This window comes from Rhinolophus sinicus, chromosome 9 (genome assembly GCF_057876585.1).
Source record: "Rhinolophus sinicus isolate RSI-liver-muscle chromosome 9, RSI-T2T, whole genome shotgun sequence".
NCBI classification, from domain to species: domain Eukaryota; kingdom Metazoa; phylum Chordata; class Mammalia; order Chiroptera; family Rhinolophidae; genus Rhinolophus; species Rhinolophus sinicus.
In genome coordinates this window covers 6,141,251-6,162,913 of record NC_142509.1, presented here as the reverse complement: position 1 = coordinate 6,162,913, position 21,663 = coordinate 6,141,251, and the positions used below count along the sequence as shown (strand labels likewise).

Genomic DNA, 21,663 nt, shown 5'->3' with positions numbered 1-21,663 from the left:
GCTGAACATTTCATATAAAATATAAAACATTTGTGTTTTTAATACTTGTGGATTTTAATTTTTATGGTTTCCTAGTCAAACTTCATTTGAAAATTGTGATCCAACTCGAATAATCTAAGGGGGAAATTATGTATCCTTCTCTGGTCCTGCCTGGTCAGAGCAGAGAGTTTGCTGGGTGGCTTAATCTGTGGCTGAAGTGATATAGTAGGTAATAGAAAAGAAATGGATTTACATTCAGGTCATCCCTAAAATCAGACATAGTGGTAGCAGCAGCCTTTCCAGATGAGAATCTGGGGCAACCTGGAAGATTGGCTCGATTATAGAGGTGAATGCATGTGAGCAAAGTGGCAGATACCTGCTGTACCTAGAGCTCCCCTGCCTCCCTTTTCGCCATTATTTCTTTCACAATATTCATTCATTCTCTACCATTCTTTTTTCCTCTGCAGGTTAAAATTTCTTTCTTTCCCTCTTGCCCTACAGTGAAGCCAGGGCCCAGATTTAGTATTAATCCATTCTTCTCTGAACTTTGCCTTAACCATCTAATGACTGTATAGCTTTAAACACGCTCTTTTTTTGTGAACTCATGGTCAGCTTGTAATATTCTGGGAGGCAACGCATTAATCATTCCCATAGAACTTGCCATTTTCTTTGCTTTTCCAAGCCCTTCTTCCCCTTTTCCTTATGAGGACCTAATTGTGGTTTCCTTTTTCTTTACCAGGTGTTTTTGGATAAGAAGTATATAGGAGTCGTGGATCATTCCACTAATCAACTGACAGTTCCCAGGAAAAATGTATATAATCCAGTGTTAATGGACTAATAGTTCTACTGCCTTCCTAGGCCCTACGCTCAATTGTATGTGTGGTCTGGCCCCCTGATAGCCTATTTCTCTTCTACTGCGCTTGGCATTGCCTCGCTTAGGAGCCAGCCAGGGAGGAAGGAGCGCTGTGTTTATCTCTGAGGTACAGTTGTACATGCTTTGGGTGAGCAGAACATTTCCACATTGGCTATTTGCTGCTCAAAAAACTCTGGGTTGTCACCATCTTTGATAGAGTCTCTGGTAAAATATGCAAGTCACTCTTAATTTCTTAAAGGCTCAGAAAGGGGACGTGGCAGGGACCAGGAACCCAAAGGGTTGGCTTGACCCAGAGCTGGAGGTCTATAGGCCTGTTCTCCGACAATCACCCTGCTTATACCTAATCTTAGTTTCATGGGAGACCTAGAAGGTCTACAGAAAAGTGCCTGCGTGGTCCCCACTCTGGCTGGTCTGTTTTGGACAGGCTTACAAGAATTCCCTGACATTGAAGATCCCGGTGGAGAATCAGGGCTGACTCGCCTATGGGAAGGATATCAATAATGAGAGAAAAGGTGGGAGAAGCTTGAGCTCTTGAGGCACCAAATTCTTGTTACTCTTATCCCTGGGCTGAGAAAAGTTATGGCCAGATATATGGTTTGGAAGAGAGCAGACCCTCCCAACCAATGAGACATCTGTGTAGAAACTATAACCAAGGCACGCTTTGATGGGAAAGGATGATGCTACCTTTCCCCCAGGGTTCCCAGAGTGTGCTCTCTAATTACCAAGCCAGCGCAATGCCGCTCCTCTTCTGGGAGGGTTTTGAAGAAAGCTGTGGAAATGCCCTTGGAGGATAAAATATTTAGTCTCTCCCTTGGAACTTTGATTTTTCCTTCTTTGGAGCTCAGTGCCTGTGTCCTGTCATTTCCTTGGTCTTCCCCTGGATTCCTGGGCACAGAGTCCCACACATTTTCCTTCTCCTGCTGCAAGTGCTTTGACCTATTTAAGAGTTAAATTTAGCTTGAGCCACTCTGCTGGGGAGACTGGGCAGGAATTGCAGTGGCTTATGCACTGTTAATATGGAATATGGGTACCACTCTAAGAGGTACATATGCACCCAGAAGGAAGAATCTGTGTAGGTATTTGCAGAAACCTTCTATCTAATGAGACCAGGAAAGCATCGTCCTTCAGGGGGAGCCCTGTCCATAGCCCATTTGCATCTCTGCATCCTTTCCGCCTTTTTCATGTTCCCTTTCTTCCCTCTTCTACAGGTTTAACTGGGGATATCTATCTGAACAATTCTCCATTAAGAAGATTTAAAATCTATAGTCTGGAGATGAGCACTAAATTCCTACGAAGGTAGGTACCAGGCCATTGACTCAAGGTGATTGGCCAAAGATGGTAGCTATTTAGAGATGGAATGGAGCTCAGACTAACCCCTTTGGTTTTCAGATAAGAGATCAAGATCCAGAACACTGAAGGAAATGAACCCAAGTTTTGTAGTTGTCTGGCGTAGAATGGTGACCATCCCTCATTCACCCAACTCCTGATCAGCTGTTTTATTTACTGCATCGTGCACCCTGAATGGCATATGCCTGTGCTATAGGAGAGACACCTGGCTCTGGCAGAAAAGAGACATACCTCAAAAGTCACAACTGACACATGAAGAAGGGCCTGACCTTTCCACTGGTGTTTGACACTCATAGGCACATTTCCAACATCTGGAAACCAGTCTTATTCCAACCTCAGGGCCCTGCCTTCTTCCTCAGTATCCTGAGAATTGGTAATTACCCCAGAGACACCTTCATAAAACTGGAGGTTAGTGACATTTCTCCCCTGCCCATGTGCCCCCAACCTCCCCTCCTAAAAGAATCTTTTTCTCAAAGTGCATGGGCCCTGCCCTGTGTAAGCAAATCTGGGCTCCAGGGAATCCAGCCCCTCCGCAGCTGTCTGGGAGGTGGCCATTCCCTGTTGACGAGGGTGTTGGGGTGGCAGATGAGCAAATGTGACAGAGACATGAGAAGTGTGCTCTAGTATGGACAGCTGTAGAATCCACAGGAATTTAGTGAGTGTGATCCACTAGTCCCCAGACATAATCCAAGATATTGAGACTCTGAGCTCCCAACCTGTGTTGGGGATGTTGTAGATGAGAGTCCAGTGCACACTTCCTGCCCCACCTGAAATTCTACAACTCTCCCTACGTTTTGGGCCTAGTGTGTTCTGATGGATACCTTATGGTAAATGAAAATGCCCTTCCCTGACTTTGGGCAAATACAGGGAGATGATACAGTTTCCTCCTTGGTGAGGCCTGCATGTTGAGCCAACACCAGGCCTGGGGCAGTAGCACAGAACTCTCCAGATTACTTCCCACCTGGGGCCATAGTTGGTAATCCATTCTGTGTGAGTATGGCTAGGTATATGATCTGGTGTGTTCATGGTATATGAGGGGTGTATGTGTGTATCTTCACCCCTTATATCTTTGCCTCTAGAACTCAGGTCTTGAATCTCCAATTCTAATCTTTTTCAGGGCTGGACGAAAGGAGTAATATTCATCAGTGGACAAAACCTGGGACGCTACTGGAATATAGGTCCCAGGAGACCCTCTACCTTCCAGGACCCTGGCTTCAACTTGGATCAAATAAGGTGAACTCCCCCCATTGCGCCTCCCACCTCCCAGTCCACTTTGCTTGGACTCTGCCTTGTCTCAGAGGCAGAATTTGAATCGCATGGCATCCCCATGTTCTTGACAGATCATTGTGTTTGAGGAATATAAAGCTGGCCAGAGATCCAGTTCACGGACTATTCTCTTCTAGGTAGGATGTTCTGGGGGGTAATCTGCAGCATCTGGGACAATCTTTTTGGATCTTTTTAGTTGCGATAGGGATAAAGAAGGCAGAATGTGCATTATTTCCCAGGAACTGAGCCCTTCCTCACTGCCCTTACATGATAGCCAGATTTTCTCTTATACCTATCACAGCTCCACTCCTCTCCTCCCATTTTAGGATGACGTAACAGCCAACTCCTCTAACAGCCTTAACCCAACTCCCTCAGCCTCCCTTCCTTCTGGACATTTCCACTGTACTTTCTGGATCCCTGTCTCATTGTAAACCAAGGTCCCAACATCCTCCACTACTTGACTTTTCTGCAACTTATATTTCCTACTGCTCTTTTAAAAAATTATTATTATTTTTATTTTTCAATTACAGGTGACATACAATAGTATATTAGTTTCAGGTGTACAACGTACTGGTTGGACATTTATATAATTTACAAAGTGATGCTCCTGAGTCTCATACTGTCATTTTTGGTAATTCCAAGGCACTTTTTTCAGGACCCTTTCTCAGGTTGCCATAGTCAGGGAATGCGTGGCCCAGTCCCAATAGGTGAGAGTGTTGCAGCCTTTCTGTGCCTGCAGATAGTGGGTGTCTGGTGTCTACGTGCCCAGACTCTCTTGCTCCATGCTCCCTTCCTTAGAATCTTAGTGGGACTGATAAGCTGCTCTTCCTCCCCACCTACAACTGTGGCATGTAATAGACCAATCAGACTGTCTTTTCCAGGATATTGAACCTTGAGTGGTGTGACACAAAGTAGGAAATTCATTGAGCTGAGTCACGTCAAGAGTGGGCTTGTGAGTAACCTACCAGTCCTGACACCTAAGTCGCTGGAACTATTGGCTTCTCTGTTTATCCCAAGCCTTGCTTTGGGTCCACCATCCTCTTCCCAACCTGCCAGTACATTTCTCTTCTTGTATAAATTAGCTAACCTGTCTGTTTCTGATACTTACAAAAAAATAAATTGTACTCAATATATACCTTTATCATATTGCTACAATAAAAGCTGTTTGATCACCAAATAAAATGTTGAAAAAAATGAGAAGATGCTCAGAGTACTTGACCCCACAAATGTAAACCTGAAACAAATGATAGTTCCAAGAAATCTAATAAAATATAAAAGGTAATGAAGGAAATGGCAGGCAGTTCACATGTGCTTTGTATTTTCAATGTGAAAAAAAAGGATTTCCCTTTTACTCCTTAATGCTTGTTTGATACTCAGGTGAAAACCTGCTTCTTTGAGACTTGTGCCAACCAACTGCCCTATCCAGTGCCTCTCATTGCTTTACCATTCTTTACCCACCTCCTGGTTACCATCTTTGGCACCTGATTCACAGCTCTTCTTTATTCCCTGTTCTACTCCCGGTCCTCCTATGTGTGGCTGCAACCCTTCAGAGCCATAGCAAAGGACAGAGAGCCATCTAAGTTCTTGGGGTGAATCAACTTGGTGGCACAGCATGGGCAGGCAGAGGGAAGAACTAGGACGCTTCACTTTTTCAAGCCTCTGCAAATCCCAGCACCTTGTAAACAGGCCTTGGGATTAGCTGACAGGATTCTCGGGAGCTTGGAAGGTGGGTCACCAGTGGGGTAAGTTGGCACTGCATCAAGTGCTACTGAAGAAGCTTCCAAGCCAAGACTAGAAGGAATCACAGCCGGACCTCAGAGGTACTGAGTTCCAGTGGGAGCCGGGGTTACGCCAGTTATACAGTGGGCTGCAGCCAGTCTCCAGCCAGCCCCCAGAGTCAAAATCATCAGTTCATCCCTTGTATCCATAAATTCCAGGGGCCCAGCAACACCCATGTGGACAAGAGCCTCCATAGTCCACAGAGTTTGTAGGGCAAGAGCTTCCTGTTCGGCACTTCCTTCACTGCTCCACCACAAGCCGCACCTCGCAGTCAAAGCCCATGGAGGAGAAAGCAGCAAAATGGCAGCATGGCTCCTTTCTTCTGACCTTTGCTCCTCCTTCCTGCTGTCCTGCAGAACTGAAAAGTATCAGGTGGTTCCATGTCATACGCTCTTACTTCCATAGAGCATAAACCTTAATGTACAGCACAGTCACATGGAGAGCTCATGGAAACATGGATTACTGGGCCCATGCCCCAAATTTCTGATTCAGTAGGTCTGGAGAGGTGCCTGAGGATCTGCATGTCAACCAAATTCCAGGTGATGCCAATATTGCCGGGCTGAGCACCCCACTTTGAGAACATTTGTCATAGAACAGCATGTCAACCTCAGCACTATTACTCTTTGGGGACAGATAATTTTGTATGATGGGTACTGTCCTGTAGGATGTTGATAATTCTAAAGACATGCCTGTTTAATTAAACAAAAAAACTTAAATTAGCTTTAATATTAAATAATTTCCCAGATCACATAATCCTAAAAGGCAATTGGGTTTGTTTCTATTATATTTCTCACTTTGTATGAGCACAATTTCTTTAAGTCATTTAAACAAATCTCATTTTATAAACCAATTTTAATAATGTCCTCTAGAGGTAGACATACATACGCATATATAGATACAAACAGAGACCTAATAGAAACCCATTAATTTATAACAGTGGAAATAAGTTTATTCATTGAGATGGCTAGGGTTTAAGATTTTTATTTGTCCTTCAAAAACAATTATTTAAGGAGACTTGGGAGCAGCCTGCTTAGGCAAGGGAATATTTTCAAAGCCACTTCTGCTTTTGAAAAGCTTACCCCACCCCCTTTCTAAAGTATTTGTAAAATTAGTTTCAGGTGTACAAAACAACATAATTATTAGACATTTACACACCTCAGAAAGTGATAACCCCGACAAGTCCACTACCCCTCTGACACCGGACATAGCTATTACCATACCATTGACTATGTTCCCTGTGCTGTACTTCACATCCCATGAATATATACATATATATAGAAAATAGTGCCAAAAAATGTATATACATTTTAAGAAAGGAAAACTATTAAAATTGTAATAATATATACCGATAACAAAATATGAATACAAGTCACATTTGACTTTTGTAATTACAAGAGCTGCTCAAAGTGTCCAGACACTTTTGATTACGGCAAACTACTGCTTGAGCAACATTGACCAAAGTGTCCACATGTATACATTTTTTTGGCACCCCCAGTATATAACTGCAGTTGACATTCAATAATATTTTATATTAGTTTTAGGTGTAAAGTGCAGCGTTTACGCATTTACATAATTTATGAAGTGATCCCCTCGATAAGTCTAGTACCCACCTGACACCATACATAGTTTTTACACCATTATTGACTGTATTCCCCATACTATATTTACATTCCCATGACTGCTTTGTGACTACCAGTTTGTACTTCCTAATCCCTTCACCTTTCTCACCCATCTCCCCAACCCCCTCCAATCTAGCAACCTAGGTTTATTCTCTGTATCTGTTCTCCATTAGAATCTTTGTTCTCTGTATCTATGAGTCTATTTCTGTTTTGCTTGTTCGGTTTTTCTGTTCTTTAGATTCCCCATATAAGAGAGATCATATGGTATTTGTCTTTCTCAGTCTGACTTATTTCAGTTAGTGTAATATCCTCTAGGTCCATCCATGTTGTTGCAAATGATAAATTTCTTTTTTTTTTTTATGGCAGAGCAATACTCCATTGTATAAATGTACCACAATTTCTTTATCCAATTGTCTATTGATGGGCATTTCACTTGTTTCCATATCTTGGCTATTTTGAAAGGCATTGCAGTAAATATAGGGATGCATATTAGTGTTTTGGATTTCTTTGGATAAATCATCAGGAGTGGAATTGCTGGGTCATAAGGTAGTTCTGTTTTTAATTTTTTGAGGAACCTCCATACTGTTTTCCATAGTGACTACCAATTTGCAATCCCACCAACAGTACGTGAGGGCTCCCTTTTCTCCACCGACTTGCCAACACTTGTTTGTTGATGTACTGATGACAGCCATTCTGACAGGAGTGAGGTGGTATCTCACTGTGGGTTTTATTTGCATTTCTCTGATGATTAGTGACATTGAGCATCTTTTCATATGTCTATTGGCCATCCGTGTTGGCATTTCTCTTTGGAGAAATGTCTATTCAAGTCTTCTGCCCTTTTGTTAATTGGATTGTTTGTTTTTTTAGTGTTGAGTTGTATGAGTTTTTTAAAATTTTTGGATATTAATCCCTTATCAGGTGTATCTTTTCTCATTCAGTAAGATATCTTTTCAATTTGTTGATGGTTTTCTTTGCTGTGCAGAAACGTTTTAGTTTAATGTAGTCCCACTTGTTTATTTTTTCTTTTGTATCCCTTGCCCAAGGTATATTTCAGCAAAAATATTACTGAGGGTAATGTCTGAGAGTTTACTTTCTATATTTTCTTCTAGGAGTTTTATGGTTTTGGGTCTCACATTTAAGTATTTAACCCATTGTGAGCTTATTCTTATATATGGTGTAAGCAGTTGGTCCAATTTCATTTTTTTGTATGTATCTGCCCAGTTTTCCCAGCACCATTTATTGAATAGACTGTTTTTACCCCAATGTAAATTATTGCTTCCTTTGTCATAGATTAAATGACCATATAGGTGTGGATTTATTTCTGGGCTCTCTATTCTGTTCCATTGATCTATGTGTCTATTTTTATGCCAATATCATGGTGTTTTGATGACTACTGCCTTGTAGTATAGTTTGATATTAGGTAGCGTGATACCTCCAGCTTTGTTCTTATTTCTCAGGATTGCTGTGGCTATTTGTCGTATTTTATGGTTCCATATACATTTTTGGATTATTCGTTCTAGTTCTGTGAAAAATACCACTGGTATTTTGATAGGGATTGCATTGAATCTATAGATTGCTTTGGGTAGTATGGACATTTTAACTAAATTCTCCCTATCCATGAGCATGGTATATGTTTCCATTTATTTGTATCTTCAATTTTTCTCTTCAATGTCGTATAATTTCCTGAGTACAGGTCTTGTCCTTCCTTGGTTAAATTTATTCCTAAGTATTTTATGTTTTCTTATGCAGTTATAAATGGGATTGTTTTTTAAATTTCTTTTTCTGATGGTTCATTAGTGGTGTATAAAAATGCAACCAATTTCTGAATTGTAATTTTGTATCCTGCTACTTTACTGAATCCATTTATCAGTTCTAATAGTTTTTGGTGGACTCTTTGGGGCTCTCTCTATATAGTATCATGTCATCTGCAAATAATGACAATTTTACTTCCTCCTTTCCAATTTGGATGCCTTTTATTTCTTTTTCTTGTCTGATTGCTGTGTCTAGAACTTCCGGTACTATGTTGAATAAAAGTGGTGAAAGTGAGCATCCTTGTCTTGTTCCTGATATTAAGAGGAGTACTTTTAACTCTTCCCCATTGATATGTTATTAGCTACTGGTTTGTCATATGTGGCCTTCATTATGTTGAGATATGTTCTCTCTATTCCCACTTTGCTGAGAGTTTTTATCACAAATAGATGCTGGATTTTGTCATATGCTCTTTCTGCATCTATTGATATGACCATGTAATTTTTGTTTTTCATTTTGTTTATGTGGTTTATCATGTTAATTGATTTACAGATATTGAACCCTCCTTGCATACCAGGAATCAATCCCACTTGATTGTGGTGTATGATCTTTTTAATGTATTGCTGAATTTGGTTTGCTAATATTTTGTAGAGGATTTTTGCATCTATATTCATTAGGGATATCGGCCTATAGTTTTCTGTTTTTGTAATGTCTTTGTTTGGTTTTGGAATCAGGGTAATGGTGGCCTCATGAAATGATCTTGGGAGCCTTCCCTCCTTCTGGATTTTTGGAATAGTTTGATAAGAATAGGTGTTAATTTTTTTTTTTTTTCTTGAATGTTTGGTAAAATTAACCTGTGAAGCCATCTGGTCCAGTACTTTTGCTTGTTTGGAGCTTGTTGATTTCTGATTCAATTTCAAGTGGTAGTAGTTGGTCTGTTCAGATTTTCTGTTTCTTCTTGATTTAGCCTTGGAAAATTGTATGCTTCTAGGAATTTATCCATTTGTTCCAGATTGTTTAATTTGTTGGCATATTGCTGCTCATAGTATTTTCTTAAATTTTTTTTGTATTTCTGTGGTGTCAATTGTTCCTTCTCTTCTTTCATTTCTGATTTTATTTATTTGGGTCCTCTCTCTTGTTTTCTTGATGAGTCTGGTTAAAGGTTTGTCAATTTTGTTTATCTTTTCAAAAACCTAGCCCTTGATTTCATTAATCTTTTGTGTTTTGTTGTTGTTGTTGTTAGTCTCTATTTCATTTATTTCCACTCTGATTTTTATTATTTCCTTCCTTGTACTCACTTTAGGCCTATTTCGCTGTTCTTTTCCAGTTCCCTTAGGTGTAAAGATAGAGTATTAATTTGAGATTTTTCTTGTTTCTTAGGTAGGCCTACATTGCTGTTAATTTCCCTCTTAGGGCTGCCTTTACTGCATCCCATAGATATTTGGTTGTTGTGTTTTCATTTTTGTTTTTCTCAAGGTATCTTTTGATTTGTTCCTTGATTTCATTGTTGACCCATTCATTATTTAGTAACATGTTATTCAGCCTCCGCATGCTTGTGTGATTTCTGGTTTTCTTCTTGTAATTGGTTTCTAGTGTCATAGCACTGTAGTCAGAGAAGACGCTTGATATTATTTCAATCTTCTTAAATTTATTGAGACTTGTGTTGTGGCCTAACATGTGGTCTGTCTTGGAAAATGTCCCATGTACACTTTAAAAGAATGCATATTCTGATGCTTTGGGGTGAAATGCTCTAAAAATATCAACTAAATCTATGCAGTCTAGTGTGTCATTTAAGGCCACTGTTTCCATGTTGATTTTCTGTCTGGAAGATCTGTCCATTGGTGTCAGTGTGGTTAAAGTCCCCTATTATGATTGTGTTAGTGCTGATCTCTGTGTTTATGTCAGTCAATATTTGCTTTATATATTTAGGTGCTCCTTTGTTAGGGGCATAATAGGGTGATGTTCTCTTGTTGGATTGATCCCTTTATTGTACAATGTTCTTCTTTGTCTTTTAATATATTCTTCATTTTAAAGCTTATTTTGTCTGATATATGTATTGCTACCCCAGCTTTTTTTCTTGTTTCCATTTGTGTAAAATATATTTTTCTATCCCTTTACTTTCAGTCTGTGTGTATCTTTCAGTCTGAAGTGGATCTCTTATAGACAACATATCATATGAATGGGTCATGTTTTCTTATCCATTCAGCTACCCTGTGTCTTTTGATTCGAACATTTAATCCATTTACATTTAAAGTGATTATTGATAGGTACATAGTTATTGCAATTTTATTATTCATCTTTTTAAAAATCTTTATTTGTTTGATTTCTTCTTTCTTCTGCTTAAAGAAGTTCTTTTCACCTTTCTTCTAATACTGTCTGGTAGCAATGAATTCCTTTAGCTCTTTCTTGTCTGGGATGCTCTTTATCTCTCCTTCAATTTTAAATGGTAGCCTTGCTGGGTAGAGTAGTCCTGGTTGTGTTAATAGAGCCTTGCTTTTCATCACGTTGATTATTTTGTGCCAATTCCTTCTGGTCTGCAAAATTTCTGTTGAGAAATCAGCTGACAATCTTATGGGAGCTTTCTTATAGTTGCCTTTCTCTTGCTGCTTTTAGGATTCTTTCTTTTTCTTTAACCTTTGCATTTTAATTATGATTTGTCTTGATGTGGGCCTATTTGGGTTCATCTTGCTTGGGACTGTCTGTGCTTCTTGGGCTTGTATGTCTATTTCCTTTGCTAGGTTATAGTAGTTTTCAGTCATTATTTCCCCAAATAGGTTCTAGATTTGTTGCTCCCTCTCTTCTCCTTCTGGTTCTCCTTCTGGTGATGTGAATGTTGTTACACTTGATGTTGTCCCACTGGTCCCTTAAACTCTCTTCATTTTTTTTTAAATTCTTTTTTGGTTATGATTGGCTGTTTTCTTCTACCTTGTCTTCTAAATCTTTGATATGATCCTTTGCTTCATCTAATCTGCTGTTGATTCCTTCTAGTGTATTCTTTATTTCAGTGATTGTATTCTTAATTTTGGAGTGTTTCTTTTTTATAGTTTCTATGTCCTTTTTTATGTTTACTATCTATTTGTAGAAATTCTTACTAAGTTCCTTAAGTATTCTTATAATCAGTGTTTTAAACTCTGTCTCTTGTAGGTTGGTGGCCACCATTTCATTTTGTTCTATTTCTGGAGGTTTCTCCTGTTCTTTTATTTGACACATGTTTATTTGTTTCCTCATTCTGGCTGCTCCTCTGTGTTTGCTTCTATGTATTAGGTAGATCTTTTATGTTTCTCAGTCTTTGCTCAGTGGCCTTATGTAGTATGTGTCCTGTGTAGTCCAATGGCACACTCTCCCTCATCTCTTGTGTGTTCCAGGAGTACCCCTTGAGGGTGTTATGTGTGTTCTCCTGTTGTAATTGAGCCTTGATTGCTTTTAGCACATCAGTGGGTGGGACTGACTCCTAGGCTGACTATTAGGATTGGCTACGCTCACAGGGTATGAGCTGCTGTGTGGGGGCTAACCCCTCAGAGAGGGATTCTCCCCCGTGGGCTTTTCTGCCTGTTGAGACCACCCTTTCAGTGTGCCACTTGTGGGGCTAACCAGATAGTGCTCTGGTGTGGTCTAAAACTGGCCTTTCTGGTGTCTCTTGGGAAAGGCCACCATGCAGGCCAGTTTCAGCCTTGCCTGTGACTGGCTTTCAGATACCTGGTAAGAGCTACGGGGGTGGGGGGTGAGAGATGAGGGTAAGGGGGATCGAATATATGGTGATGGAAGGATAACTGACTCTGGGTGATGAACACACAATGGGATTTATAGATGATGTAATACAGAATTGTACACCTGAAATCTATGTAATTTTACTAACAATGGTCACCCCAATAAATTTAATAAAATTAAAAAAAAAAAAAAGCTATATGTGCTTGGCTGATGCCTGTGCTGGACCTCGAGGCATGTGGGGGTGGTCTCACTGTGAACAAGACCAGCTGCCCCCAGTATTGTGCCTGGGGCAGCTTAGACAAAGGATAAGGGGGCCCTAGGCCTGTTGCCACCTGCCAGCTTCCTGTAAAGCTCTGCTGTTGATAAAGTCTTCTTAGGTGACCAGCCGGGCTGGTTGACCCTGTATTGAGAGTGCCTTTAGCAACGCAGCCCTAGCTGGGCAGGACAGGCAGGGTCACAAGGAGTCATGAGGTAAGGCCGGTGGTTTTTCCAAGGTTAATACACATTTAGTTCTTGGGCCAGCGCCTGGCCTGTGACTACTTTGCAAAACACCTTGAGAATACAGCAGCCAGCCACTGCTCGCCTCAGGCTTGCAAATCCCTGAGAGTTACCCAAGAGAGGCTGAGACACAGGTTTTGGGTCACTGCCCAGCACCAAAACTTCCCGGGGCTGCTGTGGGCTGCTCAGACAAGTTTTGCATCATAATTAGGACTTTGATCCTTTAATTCTTGGGTAGTATTTGTCCCGGGTTTGTAAGCTCTTATGACAGGCATAAACGCCTCTCTGCTCAGGTTTCTTAAAGGAAAATGGATGCATTTTCATTTTAAGACCAGAATAAAAAAGATCACTCTCAAAATCTGAACTACCACAAAATGGTTCTTTCTCCTTTCACTTTCAGCCTTTTAAAATTATGTTTCCTGATGCCCTAATAGATTTTTGGGAAATGTAATACTAGAGGTTTTAATCCAAATGGGAGCATAAGCAGAGGGACAAATCTCTTGTGTTTGCGAGGTTTTAGGCTTTTCAACATTTGCTATCCCTCTAGGATCCTTTGCAAATAAAATTTCTCCTCAGCATAATGAAAAAAATTAAGGCCCTGGTATAAATTTCACAGCCATCAGCGTGTCTGTAAAGTGTTCAGTTCAGAGCCCTTCCCTGGGATTCTCTCATGGTATGTCTTGGGCGGCAATATGAAACGTCACTTACATGTCTAAGTCAATCACTTATTCTGGAATTGTAAAACCCCACACATTTCTCTCTCCTAATATTTTGATTTTCACACTTTATCAGGCAGGGTCTCTGGTCCCACTCCCCACACAAGAACGCATGATATGGCGAGGCCAAAAAGTAACACCAACGGAGTCATGGATAGAGGTTCATATCACTATATTCTTGCTGGTTGCTGGGTTGGAGACACAGGAAGCAGGAGCCACACGATCCACAATCTGCCGCCCGCTTCTCTGCCAACCAACCAACCCCCATTTGCTAGCTGCAATCAGCGCCTGCTAGCCCAGCCACGGCAGTTACATTAGGGGCTAATTGCTAACTGGTTACAGCTGATGGCCAACCAGTCACAGCTGATGGCCATCTACTACCCGAGTCAGCACCTTTCCACGTGAGGTCGAGAGCCTGGAAACTGCTCTCCTGGCTCTGTACCCACACACTTTTATACAGAATCATTTTTATGTCTTTTACATATGCATTAAGCTTTGAAATAAAAATTTTATTTGCACATCTTTTTATTTAAAAAAATTATTAAAATGCAGAAAAATATAGCAGTTCCTGACTCTGGTTCCTGACAAGATGCTATACTAGCAGGTCCTCAGTCCAACCTCAGAGATGCACAGAGGCTATAAGCAGCGGTGTTCAAACCCAGTGATGACCAAATTAGCTGACTTGGTCTGGAAGGACACAGGGGCCCAGGGACAGAAAGGCAGGCAACAGGATCTGAGGATGGGGTAAAAAGGGGGATGGAACACTTGCATATGCTTTGTTTTCTTTCCCCAACTGCTCCAGGCAGCTTATTGGTACCTCTTTGAAGCTTTGGAGTTAAGAAAATAATGGGGCCCTGTTCGTCTAGTATTTATTTCAGGAGAATTTCAGATGTAGTATTTTACTACAGCAGTTTAGTGTAGTGGTCACTTGATGTCCCAGGGTTACACGGAAGGAATCAAGAGCTGTTTTTCAGGTGGAGACTGTTGACCTACCAGGTGCCCTGCATTTGTCTGACAGCCTTCTCTTGCTCTGGGACTCACTCAAAGCTGATGGCCTTATGAGCTCTGTTAGTAATTAGCACACTTACAACATACGATCATTTATGAGGGCCAGTTGTATTAGTGAATGTAATAAATGGAAAATTCTTTGAACACTGTCTGGCACATAATGAACACTGTGTAAATGTTTGCTATTATTGCTATGTATTTTAATAAATACCACTGTGAATCTTGCTTTCTTATTGGACAACATGAATTTTAGAATTACTTTGACAAGTGCCATGAGTTCTTGGGATTTGGGTTAGAATTATATTAAAGTATTAATATATTTAATTAATCTTTTTTATAATGTCAATCTTCCTTTCATAAATATGGTGTATATTTGCATTTCTTAAAATCTCCTTTATGTATTTCAACTGAAGTTTATATTTTCCTCCATAACAGCTTGCAGATTTTTGTAAGGCTTATTCCCAGAAAGTTTGTATATTCTGTTATTATCATGGAAAGTACATTTGTCTTATGACATGTTATAATTGGGGCTATAAGCTGGGGCTGGAGGACTCTGGCTGCCGCAGGTGACTATTGCACATGTGTCATGCAGGAGACCCTGCTCGCTCTGCCATGTCGTGCGAGGCGGCCTGCGGGGCCTCTAGTCCCGCTCCCCACATAAGAACGCAGGATATGGCTAGGCCAAAAAGGAACACCCACGGAGCCATAGGTAGGGGAGTCATACCACTATAGTCTCACTGGCGGCTGGAGCCACATGACCTGCAACGTGCTGTCCGCTTCTCTACCTGCCAACCAACCAACTGACTCTCTCAACTCCCTCGACTCCCTCACCAACCAGCGCAGCCGTGGCAGCTACATCAGGGGCCAATTGGCTAACCGGCAACAGCTGATGGGCATCTACTACCCGAGCCAGCACCTTTCCACATGAGGCCAAGAGCCTGGAAACTGCTCTCTGGGGCTCTATCCCCACAACATGTGTGGGCCCCATAGCTCTGAGGCACTGGACACGAGGAACCAGGCAGTCTCCTGAGGGGTGGGGTCTCAGAAGCTGACAGTGAGGAGCAAGGCATTTGCCTTACTAGAAGCCCTCACCTACACATATGAGTATTTCCACTCTGGAGGTTGGTCTGGGCTAATCTGGACTGCCTGGCCAACGTGAAGCCTGTTGGCCTATCCATGGCTGCCTTCCATGAAAGGCACTGCAGGTTTTGATGGCTGAAGAAGCCTAGGACCCCATCAAATAGCAATAGAAATGGGGGCTGACTAGGCCATTGCCACTTTAAAGCTGCCATTCATAACGATACTTGATTTTCAAGAAGGTTGAGGGCTCGTTTCATGCTGGGGGCTACGCAGGGTATTGAAAACCACCTGATGAGCTTCCATTGCCTGGTGGGGCCTGGCTTCTTGGGGCACCTATTGCGCATGCATGGGCCACGCAGCTCTGTGGCACTAGTGCACCATGAATCAGGTTGGTGACCAGAGAGGCAAGATTTCAGGGACTGGCTCTATGGGGAACAAGACATTTGCCTAATTAAAAGCCCTCATCTACACATACACACATTTCCCCCTCTGAAGTCTGATCTGTGTAAATCTGGACTGCCTTCGAATTGTGTGGCCAACAACTGGACAAGTTTTCTCTCCAGTGAGATACTCTTGGACATTTTAAAGTCTAGAGTAGCTCAGGACTCCACCAAGCAGCAAGTTCAAATGTGGACTGACGGGACTGTGTCTGCTTTAAAGCTGCTATCGTACAACAAAGTGATAGCTCCTGCTATGCTGGGAGCTAAGCAGAATATTGGGAACCTACTGTATGAGCCCCCTAGGCCTGGAAGATCCTGACTGCCCTAGGTGTCTACTGTTTGAGAGCAATGCATGTCAGATGTGCTGGCACCAGAAACCAGGGAGGTATAGGTAGAGGCCAGGTCCCAGGCTTTCAGGGGGACAAGACTAATGCCAATTAGAAGCCCTTACTTACTCACATGCACATCATTTTTTTTTTCTGAAGGCTGATGTGGGAGAATCAGGACTACCTCGCCAGGACAAGGCCAGCAGACTCTGCCACAGTTCCCTCCAATGAGAGACACCTGGACATTTTGAAAGCTGGAGCAGCCAGGGACCACAACCAGAAACAAGTCCAAATAGGGACAGACTGGACTCTGGATGCCTTAAAGCTGCTACCACTTTAAGATTTATGGGAGGGGTGAAATGTTCTTCCATACTGGGGCTATAGTGCTATTGGAAACTGCCCAGACCAGCCCCCTAGTTTTAAAGTCCTCCTATATGCCCCCGGTGCCTATTGGACATACATGGTTCATGCAGGTTTGGGGCTTTGAGCACCAGAAGCCATGCAGGGGTAGAGAGAGGTAGGTCTCAGGAGGTATCTGTTGGGGGGACATAGCATGTTCCTAATTAAACGCCCTCACCTATACATATAGGCATTTCCCTTCTGAAGAATATGCTGGGATCGTCTGTACTGCCTTATCAGGGCAAGTCCTTTCAGCCCTGCCATGGTTCCCTCCAATGAAAGACATCTGGACTTCTTGATGGCTGGGGAAATCCTTGGACCATAACAGGCAGCAAATCCAAATGGAGACTAACTGGACTGTGTCCACTTGGAAACTGCCACCTCACTGAGATTTATAGGAGTGAAAGATCCCTCTAACCTGGGCCTATGTAGGAGGTTGGGAACCGTTCTGAAACCGCCCTGGCTTGGTGCCCTAGCTACCTCAGGCACCTATTATGCATGCCCTGAGACACTGAGCACCATTAACCATGCTGGTGACCAGAGAGGCCAGGTCCCAGGAACTAGTTCTTGGGACAATACACATGCCTAATTAAAAGGCCTCCCCTTCACATATTCAAATTTCCCTCCTGAAGGCTGAACTGGGGGTATTTAGAATGCCTAGCCAGAGCAAGGTCAGAAGGCCTGGCAATACATCTCTCCAGTGAGAGACACCTGGACATCATGACTGCTGGGGAAGTCTGGAATTCCATCAGGCAGCAAGTCCCAATGGGGACTGAGTAAAATGCGGCCTCTTTAAAGCTGCTTCCTCACAAAGATTTTTTTGGTAGGTGTGGAAGCTGTCTTCATGCTTGGGCTATTAAGAAGGTTGGGAACCCTTCTGAAGAGCCTCCCAGGCCTGGAGGCCCCTCTTTTCTGCCCCCTGCTGCCCCAGGAGCTTATTGTGTATGCTAAGGCAATGCAAGTTAGGGGCACCAGCACCAGGAATCAGGCAGGTATAGTTAAGGACCAGGTCCCAGGAGCTGACTCTTAGGAAGACAAGACAAGGCATAATTATAAGCCCTTACCTAAACATATGCACTTTTTTTTTTCCCCCAGAAGGCTGACTTGGGAGAATCAAGATTGCCCAGCCAGGGTGAAACCAGGCCAACTGGCTAAGTTTCTCTGCAGTGAGAGACACCTGGACATCTTGGTGGTTAGGCAAGTTGGGATCCCCTTGGGCAGCAAGTCCAAATGGGGACTGTAATGTCCGAGTGGGTTGTGGACCTGCGGTAAGGTGTCTGCAACTCTGGGAGCTGGAAGAAGATGCATGGAGCAGAAGGCAGAGTAGACATCCTTTATTCACTGGGTTTCTGGACACAGCCAGCCTCGTCGCTGGAGGCAGTCAGCCTCTTCAGGATACAACCAGTGGCAGCCCCCTGGGCACAGTCAGCAGCAACCCCATTTCTCAGCAGCCAGCCTCAATAAATGGTCAGACCTTTTATACCGTACAGAGACAAAAGTGGCTCACAGCCAAGGTGCTTACATAAGCATATACAAACAGCGACATCTTCAGGATGGACAGTGCCTGCGCAACATTTCATCTCATGTGACTGACGACCCAGGCTGCCTTGGACAACTATTGCACATATGTGGACCACGCAGGTCTAGGACACTGGGCACAAGGAAACAGGCTGGTCTTTGGAGAGGCAGGGTTCCAGGGCCTGGATCTATGAGGAACAAGGCACTTGCCTAATTAAAAGCTGCCTCACCTACACACTTGCCCATTTCCCCGAAAGGATGATTGGATAAATCTGCACTGCCGTGGTAAGGCAAGGCCAAGCAACAGGACAAAGTTTCCCTCCACTAAGAGACACCTGGACCTCTTGATAGCTGAAGAAGCCCAAAACTCCATCAGACAGCAAGTCCAAATGGGGTCTGACAGGACTGTGGCCACATTAAAGCTGCTTATTTCAACAGTTTTGGGAAGGGGTGAAGCTCCCTCCAAACTGGGGTCCAAGCAGGGCATTGGGAACTACCTGGATGAGCCCCTTATGCTGGTGTGTAGGGTGTCTATTCTTGTATGTAACCCTTGAGCCCAATAAATTATGGATTTCTAATAGTTTTTTAGGGGATTCTCTAGAGTTTTGTATAAAAATGATCACATTGTCTACAATGACAATTTTGCTTTTTATATTTTAATTATTTTTCCACTTTTATTTTTGTTGTCTTGTTGAGTAAGGCCTTCAATATAATATTGAAATATAGTGGTAGTGGAACGCCTTGTGTTGCTCCAAAATTTGATGTGACTACTTTTAAACTTGTACCATTGAGTAGATATGTGGTAGAAGATTTGTTGATAATATTGATTATCTACCTGATGAGAGATAAACCTGGTGACTTGGGGATCTTCTCCTCCCCCTTCTGATGGCTTAGCACAGAGCTGGCTTAGCAGAACTTCGGTAGCTCAATAGAACAGACCAAGACCTGCTGGGCTCCTGAGGTTCCCCTCTTTAACAAGGCCACTTCCCGGACCAGGAGCTTCTCCTTTGACATTGTTACACAGAAGTACTCTGTCTCCTTGACCCTATAAATATGTAGAGTGTTATGAGAGTGGGACCCCTCTCTATGGAGCACTGGCACATACAGATTGTCTACATGCAGTCTTAGCTATGAGAAGATAAGAGTTGGGGAGGGGATGAGTGCCCTCTACTACCTCTGTGTTGGACTTCCCCCACGACCTTATTTTATATCTGCATTTTGGAGCTCTAGTGGTGTTAGCACAGGCCGCCTTTGCACCGCAGTTGGGATCATTGGGACTAGGACTAGTTGCGGGAAGTGGTACCCTCTGCCCTCCACACACCAGAACTTACATGCCTGCTGTTTTGTTGTTTTTGTATTTGTGTGTCTGCACTATACTTGCTGTACTGTCGTCCACCTGTATAATTGCTGTGGTTCTTCTCTGTGCTGGACTGCATGGACTTACGATTGGTTACATGCTGTGATCCCTGGCTTTTGTACCTATAAAGTCAGTTAAATATATGGCCAAGAATAACCTGTAAATCTTGCCAAGATTGCACAATTGAAATGTCGCAAACCAAGAGAAGAAAGTGCATGTAGTCCTTTCACACAAGATTTAATGGATGATATACAACACTGCATCCAAGTTCAACAGCCCTTTTTGGCCAGTGGAAATCACTGCTGCTTGGGGTTTTAGTAGTGACTACAGAAATTTGGACAAGGTACTAGCCACTGCTACTCCCACTGTAGTACTATCGTAACAATAACTAAGGATGCCACTACAATTGCTGCTTGGCCTTCTGGTGCCCTACTTATACTCTGCTAGAAAAAAAATCAAAATCAGTTTGCCTTAACCTGGAGCGGCACAACAGCAACACATCATCAACGAGCGGGAGAAACCCTACATACGCGTAATGTAAACTATTGGGGGATGTTAGAAGGTTATCTTGTAATGATAATGGCTTTTACTTAGAAAAAGGTTTACCTTGTATTATGTGCCACCTAAATACAGCTGATCAATGATGACAAAACCCAAGACGCTCCTCCCAAGTGACCATCATGGGAAATCTCTGGGCTGTAGCCTGAAGAAATATTCTACAATCAAGTAAAACTAAACTACTGGCCATTTAGCCACTAACTATTTTTAAAAAGCCCAGCACTTGGTTGGCCTCTGAAAATTATAGACAATGCATCTCACACCAGGGAATTTTGCTAAAGCAACTGTACTGAGTCCCTAGACAGACAGCCACATTTCAATGGAACCCGCATACAGTCAGAAGCCTTGGAGGTAGCCCAGGAGACAGTAAACCATTCCCTGCTCCAGAATCACATATGTCCTCTGATTGCATAGAATTACAAGTATTTGTGGCCATAGAGCCTGCTGGCAACTTTGTCAATATGGCTCCACTAGTATTGTCAGTCTCTCTGCTTTCAGACTTGGGAACTTCTTCCTTTTGCTGAGAATCTGTGAAAGACAGGTTGCTTCACAGAGAGAATGAATAGTCATGACTATCTAACCCAGAATTCTCATCTTGAAAAAGGTCCTCTTGTAACTAAATTTCCGTGTGGTGGGAAAAACTCCAAGAAGTTCCATTGTGATATGAAAATGGTACCTCTTATTATGAGCCATAGCTGGCCCCAAAGACTAAAGTTGCTTCATACACAGGGGGCTATCTCACCAACCCCAAGGTGCCTTGTCTAATATATTACAAGATTGGGATCTTAACACTTAAAAAGACAGCCTGATTCGAAGGTGGAAGAGCTTGCCCCAAGGTGGAAATATCCAATAGAATGCTGCATCTAACTATCCTAGGGATAATGAATTGCCAGTTGCCTACAGTATTGAATGCTTTCACAGTTGGCTGAATTTTTAATGGTGTTCCTGACTAGAGAGCACAGCACTTCCAGACAGACTGGAATACCTTTACACAGATCAATGGACCAACACAAACGACTAATCTAGGATTGGATTTCTAAAGACCTCTCTATGGAAGCAGACACAGTTTACTAGGTACTCAGTCTTTATGTTACACGTGCACACCTACATATGAAACAACCCCGTCTAAAGGAAGGTGTCTGGATGGACAAAGCCAGTCAAACATGTACAGCCATTATCTCTTTAATAAAACCACTATAAAATAAAGGACTGGGATGCCTAAAAAGACAGTTCTTCTAACATGTATTGGAAGATACCATTCTCTCCAATGATGACCTGCATGAAATCAGTTCAGCTGGCTATCTTTAATTATTTACATGTTGCACATGACCATACCACTTTATGCTTGGTTGAGCTCCAAGGTACACAGAACTCGGGATGGGGAACTAGGAGAATTTGAGGAGGAACATAACATTCCTTTCCATTTGTTATGGTACAGTACC

At 42.5% G+C, this 21,663-nt stretch overlaps 1 long non-coding RNA gene across 2 annotated transcripts in view; it reads right to left on the bottom strand.

Annotated features, from left to right (window-relative positions):
* LOC141569158 (uncharacterized) overlaps positions 1 to 21,663 on the bottom strand; it is a 52,033-nt gene that overhangs the window by 7,084 nt on the left and 23,286 nt on the right. Inside the window, exon 3 of one of the 2 annotated variants that reach the window (XR_016022352.1) lies at positions 4,925 to 5,934. The exons of the other annotated variant lie outside the window; for it this stretch is intronic. This is a non-coding gene — a long non-coding RNA (uncharacterized LOC141569158). The remainder of the gene's footprint in view (positions 1 to 4,924; positions 5,935 to 21,663) is intronic. 2 annotated transcript variants of the gene reach the window in all.